Raw genomic sequence first — 9,019 nt, forward strand, 5'->3', positions numbered from 1 at the left:
TTTAAAAGTCTTAATTTAGATGGCTGAAACACTGAACTGTTATTGCATGTAGTAAAAAGTCATATAACTGAATGCATTCAGATTTTCTTTAGTTTCATTGATGCCTTTTGTTTCCCAGTAATTTAATGACACAGAAATAAGATTCATTTGCAGTTTAACATAGGACTATGTGGTCACTTGTTGGTGTATTTAAGCTAGCACACTGCTGAAAACAATCTTGGACATTTTGTGAATGATGCCTGAGTTGGGAATAGAAAAATGCAGGTACATTAATCTTAATGTCACTCTCATATTGGTTTGTTACTTAGCCTGTCTCTAAAGGCTCACAGCTGCTATTTAGTCATCAAATTAACCTGCTTTGTAAACCCTAATTCTTAAAAGTACTTTATAAATGAAGTATTATTATTAATAACAACAACAATAAAACGGCTAAATTTGAAGTAGGAAACCATACAAACATGACTTAACAAAATCTCAAATATGTGAGTGCATTGACTTTCACGGCGTGACATTTAAACCTCGGTTTCTACAAACCTGGCAACCCAAATGTCAACGAGTCACGCGTGAATGAATCTTGTTCCGGGGTCTACCGGTGGCTCGGAGCAGGCGGTTTGCTTGAAGTCAGGAAATTTCAAATATTCACCTACATTTTAATTGTTATCATTAATTCATTAAAATAATTTTAAACGACTCTATCTATCAATCAATCAATCAATCAATCAATCAATCAATCAATCAATCAATCAATCAATCAATCAATCAATCAATCAATCAATCAATCAATCAATCAATCAATCAATCAATCAATCAATCAAACAATCTATCTATCTATCTATCTATCTATCTATCTATCTATCTATCTATCTATCTATCTTTTTACAGCTTTCTAGAGTTTATATTTGATTAACAAACCCAAATTAAAACATATTCATAATGGGATGAAAATCCTTCAAAAAGGGAATCCTGCATCAGTGTCTCTGCTTACCTTCAATGTTTCAGTAAGTTACATAAAAATGACAAAAGAAACAAAATAGTTTTTTTTCGCTACTAGTAATTTTTTTTAGTTTTGATTTAGTCTTGATTATTCATATTTTTAGGCGGTCACTTGACACAGTCTCATTGTAAATTAAAATGAATACAAATTTAAAAAACTGCCTTAGCTGCTGATTTGGACTACATGAGACACAGGAGGTGATTTCCTCATCACATGCTCCCAGTATGATACAGCGAGGCACAAGGGATTGTACAATACATGAGGCTTTTTCAAACAAAACTTGAGGTAAATTCTGAAGTAACCATTAGATGGCATTAAAGACCAGTGTACATTAACTTAGGAAGTACACAGAGAAAACCCACCCATGCACAGGGAGGACATGCAAAATCCATGCAGAAAGATCCCAGGCCCAGGTCAGGATGCGAACCAGGGATCTTCTAGCTGTAAGGCGACGGTGCTAACCACCGAGCCACTGTGCGGCCTACACTAAATCCATAGAAGGAAAAAACACAACAACTGTGGAGAGTGTGAAGAAGAAAAGCCAGAAATGAGAAATGAATGTGACTGGATGTAGAAACTGGTCAGTATGAACTTCTGATAGAAATGTTTCATTGACAGGTAGAAACGGTGAGTCAGACAAATCCTTCAGGCTCAGCAGGAGTCAGAGAGACAGAGTCTGTTGAAGGAAAAACCTGCTGATGTTCACACAGTCTGTTACCATGGTAATTGGACTTTCCTTCATCTCAGAGCAACAAACTCAGAGTTTTCACAAGAAACCTGCTTTCTGGATCAGAGTCCTGCTGCAGATCCTGTGTTTGCAGAAAGTCATAAAAGTGTGGTTCTATTCTTTCAGCTTTGATTTGAACATTTTTACATTTCATTTCTGCTGCCTGTCTGTCCTCAGTTCTACTGCTGATACCAAATGAGAAATCAAACAAGGAATCTGCACAATCCAAGATTACATATTAGATGCAGTTGCTTTGTCAATTTTTTTATTATCTTGGAACCAGAAAAAAGTTGGTTTTAAATTGAAACAAAATACAAAAGAACAAAGACCACACGCAGTTAAGTTTGTGTCATCGTGTCAGTCAGAAACGAGGAAACAGGAAATGATATCATATTTACTAGTTTCTGCCACTTTGGATTAAATCCACTAACAAACTATCAGATGTCTGATCAACTGAACTGGTTGGATTTAGTTCAGACACAAACATCAACGTTATTCTGGACTGCTGCTGGTTGTCAGGTTTGTTTCCTCCTTCAGCTTCACACATGAATAAAGTTACAGACGAGAGTTCAACATGTAGTGAGGAGTTTTACTGCTTTTATCTACTTTTCTACTGTAGCTGGCATGAATATCTGTGATGTTGTTCTCTGCAGCCCTGCATCAGTCCAAAGCTCAGCTCACTGTTTGCTCTGTAATAATCACATCTTGAACAAACTCTCCTCAAAACTGCTGTTCTGCTGACATCTGCTGGACAAACACAACAATTACACTGTACATAAAGAGAAGCAGTCCGCTTCAGAAACAGGATTTTAAATGAGTTACTGAGTCAACCTGCTGCACGTTCATTACAAAGACGTGTTAGTTACTGGATTTGTTTCACTGTTGAAACTGGTAGAAAAGCATTTAGGTTCATATTAAGGCTCCTTAACCCTCGTGTTGTCCAAATTGACCCATATATATATATATATATATATATATATATATATATATATATATATATATATATATATATATATATATATATATATATATATATATATATATATATATATATATATATATATATATATATATATATATATATATATATATATATATATATATATATATATATATATATATATATATATATATATATATATATATATATATATATATATATATATATATATATATATATATATATATATATATATATATATATACATATACATATATATATATATATACATATATACATATATATATATATATATACATATATATATATATATTTTTTTTTTTAAAACCGCCCGGAACTAAACCAGACCGGGCTCAAATAACACTTTAGTTGCACAAAAGTTAGATGCAAAAACGCCAACGTTATAATGCGGGCAACAACATCGCTTTTACTGCACAATGCGACTGTCAGAGAGCAGGCCGCCAGCTTGCATCGTTGTGCATAGTTTCGCTTCTCACTAGTCGCCATCACATCCACTTTCAGCCCGTCAGTGGCCAAACTATGCTAACAAGCTAACGCTGTGTGAACACCAACATCTCAGCCACCGGGCAATACTTCACATTTCCAACTGGCATGTCACTCAGACCCACCTGCCACCGCCGGTGCCTTCTTTGTCCTTTCGGGTGCTGTACCGCCTCACTTGAAATCCGGTTTCGGCCTGGTTTGCGGCGGACGAATGTGTGTGTCTGGCCGGCGGATTACAAAAGCTGGCTAGCCTGCTAACCCAGTTCGGCTAACGATGGTTAGCTACTCTGCTCGTCGGCTGCCAACAAACTGCTCTCCACATGCACGGCTTCACGCTGCGTGTCCTCTCCGCCGTTTCACGCCGCCAGTCTGTGCTCGTCTGTCGGGCCGTTTCTGCGGGAACCGGTGCTCGGTCGTCCCGTGGTTCCGTGTCTCTCCCCACCCGTTATCTCGTGCCAGACCGTTTTTCTAGTTGAGTGAGGCCCCGCTCGCGCCGCGGCCTGTCTCACAATCAAAGATGGCAGACTGGAGTTGCCAGATTTATTCCCTCACATCCCTCTTTCTCAGATTCAACCTGTGCAGGTGCTCAGGCAGACACATTTTTTTAAGTAGTTATCCACATCAGTTATTCAAATAAGGTCCAGTCACCTATAGAGTTAAGTTTAGACAAGCATAATAAAGGTGTTTGACACTAAAGTTCCAAAAAATAGAGAAAAATCAAGGCATCCCTCAAGCAAAAAAGTTCCCAAAAAAGACAATATTTGTACACAATAAAAGCTAGGATACACAAACAAACAAACTTCCTTCAGGTGCTAGCAGCTGATGATTAGGCCTACATTACAAAAGCAATAATGCTGCTTTTTTTGGCAGAAAAAAATGGAAAAAATCCAGAGAGCTAAATGTTTCTAGAAGAAGACACTTTTTGGTAAGGGACACAAAAATGGAGAGAAAGAACAAGACTGAAGGCATTCTTAAGACAAGAAAAGTGATAAAGCCTTTATTCAGATGGGTGTTTTATGACGAAATTATAAAATATGACATTATTAGACGCAGGTTGATTGCAAATGATAAATGCATTACAAAAAAGCAAATATAAGATTTTTTTATATTTTATTTACCGAATAGGAAAAAAAATCCAGATTGTTTTAAGTTTCAATGTATTTTAAAGGTGTTTTCTGGGAACAAATTTAAAAAAGAAAGAAAAAAGCTTTTAAAAACCATCAATTCTAATTGCTATTTTATGATGAAATTCTTAAGAAGTACGCAATATCCATACATTTTAAAGTAAAGCTCTTCAGGGTGTAACCCACAGTAGCTACACAGTATTCAGCTTTGGTAGGTGCAGGATGATTGCAAATGATGATTACATTACAGAAGAGTAAAGTATCACAATATTCTTTTACAGGAAAGCAAAAAATGAGCACCCAGAAGCATAATGAAGCTTAAAAAACAACCCGAGGCATTTTTCTGTTAGTTTAAAAGTCTTAATTTAGATGGCTGAAACACTGAACTGTTATTGCATGTAGTAAAAAGTCATATAACTGAATGCATTCAGATTTTCTTTAGTTTCATTGATGCCTTTTGTTTCCCAGTAATTTAATGACACAGAAATAAGATTCATTTGCAGTTTAACATAGGACTATGTGGTCACTTGTTGGTGTATTTAAGCTAGCACACTGCTGAAAACAATCTTGGACATTTTGTGAATGATGCCAGAGTTGGGAATAGAAAAATGCAGGTACATTAATCTTAATGTCACTCTCATATTGGTTTGTTACTTAGCCTGTCTCTAAAGGCTCACAGCTGCTATTTAGTCATCAAATTAACCTGCTTTGTAAACCCTAATTCTTAAAAGTACTTTATAAATGAAGTATTATTATTAATAACAACAACAATAAAACGGCTAAATTTGAAGTAGGAAACCATACAAACATGACTTAACAAAATCTCAAATATGTGAGTGCATTGACTTTCACGGCGTGACATTTAAACCTCGGTTTCTACAAACCTGGCAACCCAAATGTCAACGAGTCACGCGTGAATGAATCTTGTTCCGGGGTCTACCGGTGGCTCGGGGCAGGCGGTTTGCTTGAAGTCAGGAAATTTCAAATATTCACCTACATTTTAATTGTTATCATTAATTCATTAAAATAATTTTAAACGACTCTATCTATCAATCAATCAATCAATCAATCAATCAATCAATCAATCAATCAATCAATCAATCAATCAATCAATCTATCTATCTATCTATCTATCTATCTATCTATCTATCTATCTATCTATCTATCTATCTATCTATAGTCTATCTATCTATCTATCTATCTATCTATCTATCTATCTATCTATCTATCTATCTATCTATCTATCTATCTATCTATCTATCTATCTTTTTACAGCTTTCTAGAGTTTATATTTGATTAACAAACCCAAATTAAAACATATTCATAATGGGATGAAAATCCTTCAAAAAGGGAATCCTGCATCAGTGTCTCTGCTTACCTTCAATGTTTCAGTAAGTTACATAAAAATGACAAAAGAAACAAAATAGTTTTTTTTCGCTACTAGTAATTTTTTTTAGTTTTGATTTAGTCTTGATTATTCATATTTTTAGGCGGTCACTTGACACAGTCTCATTGTAAATTAAAATGAATACAAATTTAAAAAACTGCCTTAGCTGCTGATTTGGACTACATGAGACACAGGAGGTGATTTCCTCATCACATGCTCCCAGTATGATACAGCGAGGCACAAGGGATGGTACAATACATGAGGCTTTTTCAAACAAAACTTGAGGTAAATTCTGAAGTAACCATTAGATGGCATTAAAGACCAGTGTACATTATCTTAGTTCAGGGTCCAGTCAATATGAAATCATGTAATACCAATTGCCAGAGGTGTAAAGGTACAGAAGTGTAGTGTGTATAGTTCTGGGGCAGGGTTAATATGCTTGCTTATGCATGACCTTATTACAGATATTTATTGAGTTATGTTTGTCTACTTTTGACATTTTTATCTATTTTAATTCATAATTCGTAAATGATCTGAATATTGTTTTGCAGTATGTGCATCATCTGTCATTGTGTCAGTTATAATCAACAAATAACTACCTTCAAGTCAACCATTTATTACAGTCATAATCACAGTCATAATCACATCAGACATGAAGTAAGTATTAATAACACATCCCAGCGTCTCAGAGTCTATCCCAGCTGACTTAGGACGAAGGCAGGAGACGCCCTGGACAGGTCACCAGTCTATCACAGGACTACACATAGAGACAAACAAACATACTCACATTCACACCTACAAACAATTTAGAATCATCAATTAACCTCAGCATGTTTTTGGACTGTTGGAGGAAGTACACAGAGAAAACCCACCCATGCACAGGGAGGACATGCAAACTCCATGCAGAAAGATCCCAGGCCCAGGTCAGGACGCGAACCAGGGATCTTCTAGCTGTAAGGCAACGGTGCTAACCACAGAGCAACTGTGCGGCCTACACTAAATCCATAGAAGGAAAAAACACAACAACTGTGGAGAGTGTGAAGAAGAAAAGCCAGAAATGAGAAATTAATGTGACTGGATGTAGAAACTGGTCAGTATGAACTTCTGATAGAAATGTTTCATTGACAGGTAGAAACGGTGAGTCAGACAGATCCTTCAGGCTCAGCAGGAGTCAGAGAGACAGAGTCTGTTGAAGGAAAAACCTGCTGATGTTCACACAGTCTGTTACCATGGTAATTGGACTTTCCTTCATCTCAGAGCAACAAACTCAGAGTTTTCACAAGAAACCTGCTTTCTGGATCAGAGTCCTGCTGCAGATCCTGTGTTTGCAGAAAGTCATAAAAGTGTGGTTCTATTCTTTCAGCTTTGATTTGAACATTTTTACATTTCATTTCTGCTGCCTGTCTGTCCTCAGTTCTACTGCTGATACCAAATGAGAAATCAAACAAGGAATCTGCACAATCCAAGATTACATATTAGATGCAGTTGCTTTGTCAATTTTTTTATTATCTTGGAACCAGAAAAAAGTTGGTTTTAAATTGAAACAAAATACAAAAGAACAAAGACCACACGCAGTTAAGTTTGTGTCATCGTGTCAGTCAGAAACGAGGAAACAGGAAATGATATCATATTTACTAGTTTCTGCCACTTTGGATTAAATCCACTAACAAACTATCAGATGTCTGATCAACTGAACCGGTTGGATTTAGTTCAGACACAAACATCAACGTTATTCTGGACTGCTGCTGGTTGTCAGGTTTGTTTCCTCCTTCAGCTTCACACATGAATAAAGTTACAGACGAGAGTTCAACATGTAGTGAGGAGTTTTACTGCTTTTATCTACTTTTCTACTGTAGCTGGCATGAATATCTGTGATGTTGTTCTCTGCAGCCCTGCATCAGTCCAAAGCTCAGCTCACTGTTTGCTCTGTAATAATCACATCTTGAACAAACTCTCCTCATAACTGCTGTTCTGCTGACATCTGCTGGACAAACACAACAATTACACTGTACATAAAGAGAAGCAGTCGGCTTCAGAAACAGGATTTTAAATGAGTTACTGAGTCAACCTGCTGCACATTCATTACAAAGACGTGTTTGTTACTGGATTTGTTTCACTGTTGAAACTGGTAGAAAAGCATTTAGGTTCATATTAAGGCTCCTTAACCCTCGTGTTGTCTTGCGGGTCCAAATTGACCCATATATATATATATATATATATATATATATATATATATATATATATATATATATATGTATATATATATATATATATATGTATATATATATATATATATATATATATATATATATATATATATATATATATATATATATATATATATATATATATATATATATATTATATATATATATCATATAAATATATATATATATATATATATATATTTTTTTTTAAATCTGGACATTACTTATCATTTTGGCCTGTTTTTTTCAACAGTTAACATATCATTTAATGCCTTTTATTTCTGAGATTTTACTAGTTAATATTTGTTTTTTTAGCAGAGAAAAATCTGTAAAATGGCACTGAAGTGTTCTACAAAATTACAATTAAAAACTATTATTATTTATTTTTTTTTTTTTAGAAAAAACAATATTAACAATACTTTTTTTCATTTTCTTTTTGAATGAGGATGACCTGGAGCACACTTTAACCCTCTGACATAATATCAGAACAGTGTGCAGTGATTGAGCAACTCACCAGTTCCAGCCTCAGGTCAGACAGTTATTCATGCAACTGGATCAAGTCGACCAGTTCAAAGTTCTGTCCAATGAAAAGACAACTGACAAGTAGTTATTTTGAGTAACTACTGACCTAGATCTCTGCTTGCAATTCAGAATCATATTCATATGAACATGATTAGACATTAAATATAATAATAATAATGATAAAAAAAAGAACAGAAAACTCCAACCATATCTACTGCATCCACTCTGATGTAGACAATATCCTGTGAAGTAAGCTGTAGCATTAGGAGCAAGTTTTATTTAAAAAATAAACAATAATGAGAGACTACAAAGGTTTGCAGCATTTGAAAATCAAATAATCCAAATCCAAGTTTTTCCATGTTATCATGCAAACACTCGTTCCACTGTAAGTGCACATTTTAAACTAGCAGTTGTGGGACTGTGTTAACACAGCAATTATCTGACCTTCAGCGCAGTCAGCATCGATAACATACTGCACACACCCATCCTCAGGTAAATATTGATGCTTTTTAAGCTTTTTAACTTACTTATTTTGGTGCATCTGAGGATAACTGCATGATATTCTACAAAGTTAAGTCTTGGTGTTAATGAAA

This window comes from Amphiprion ocellaris, chromosome 2 (genome assembly GCF_022539595.1).
Source record: "Amphiprion ocellaris isolate individual 3 ecotype Okinawa chromosome 2, ASM2253959v1, whole genome shotgun sequence".
NCBI lineage: Eukaryota > Metazoa > Chordata > Actinopteri > Pomacentridae > Amphiprion > Amphiprion ocellaris.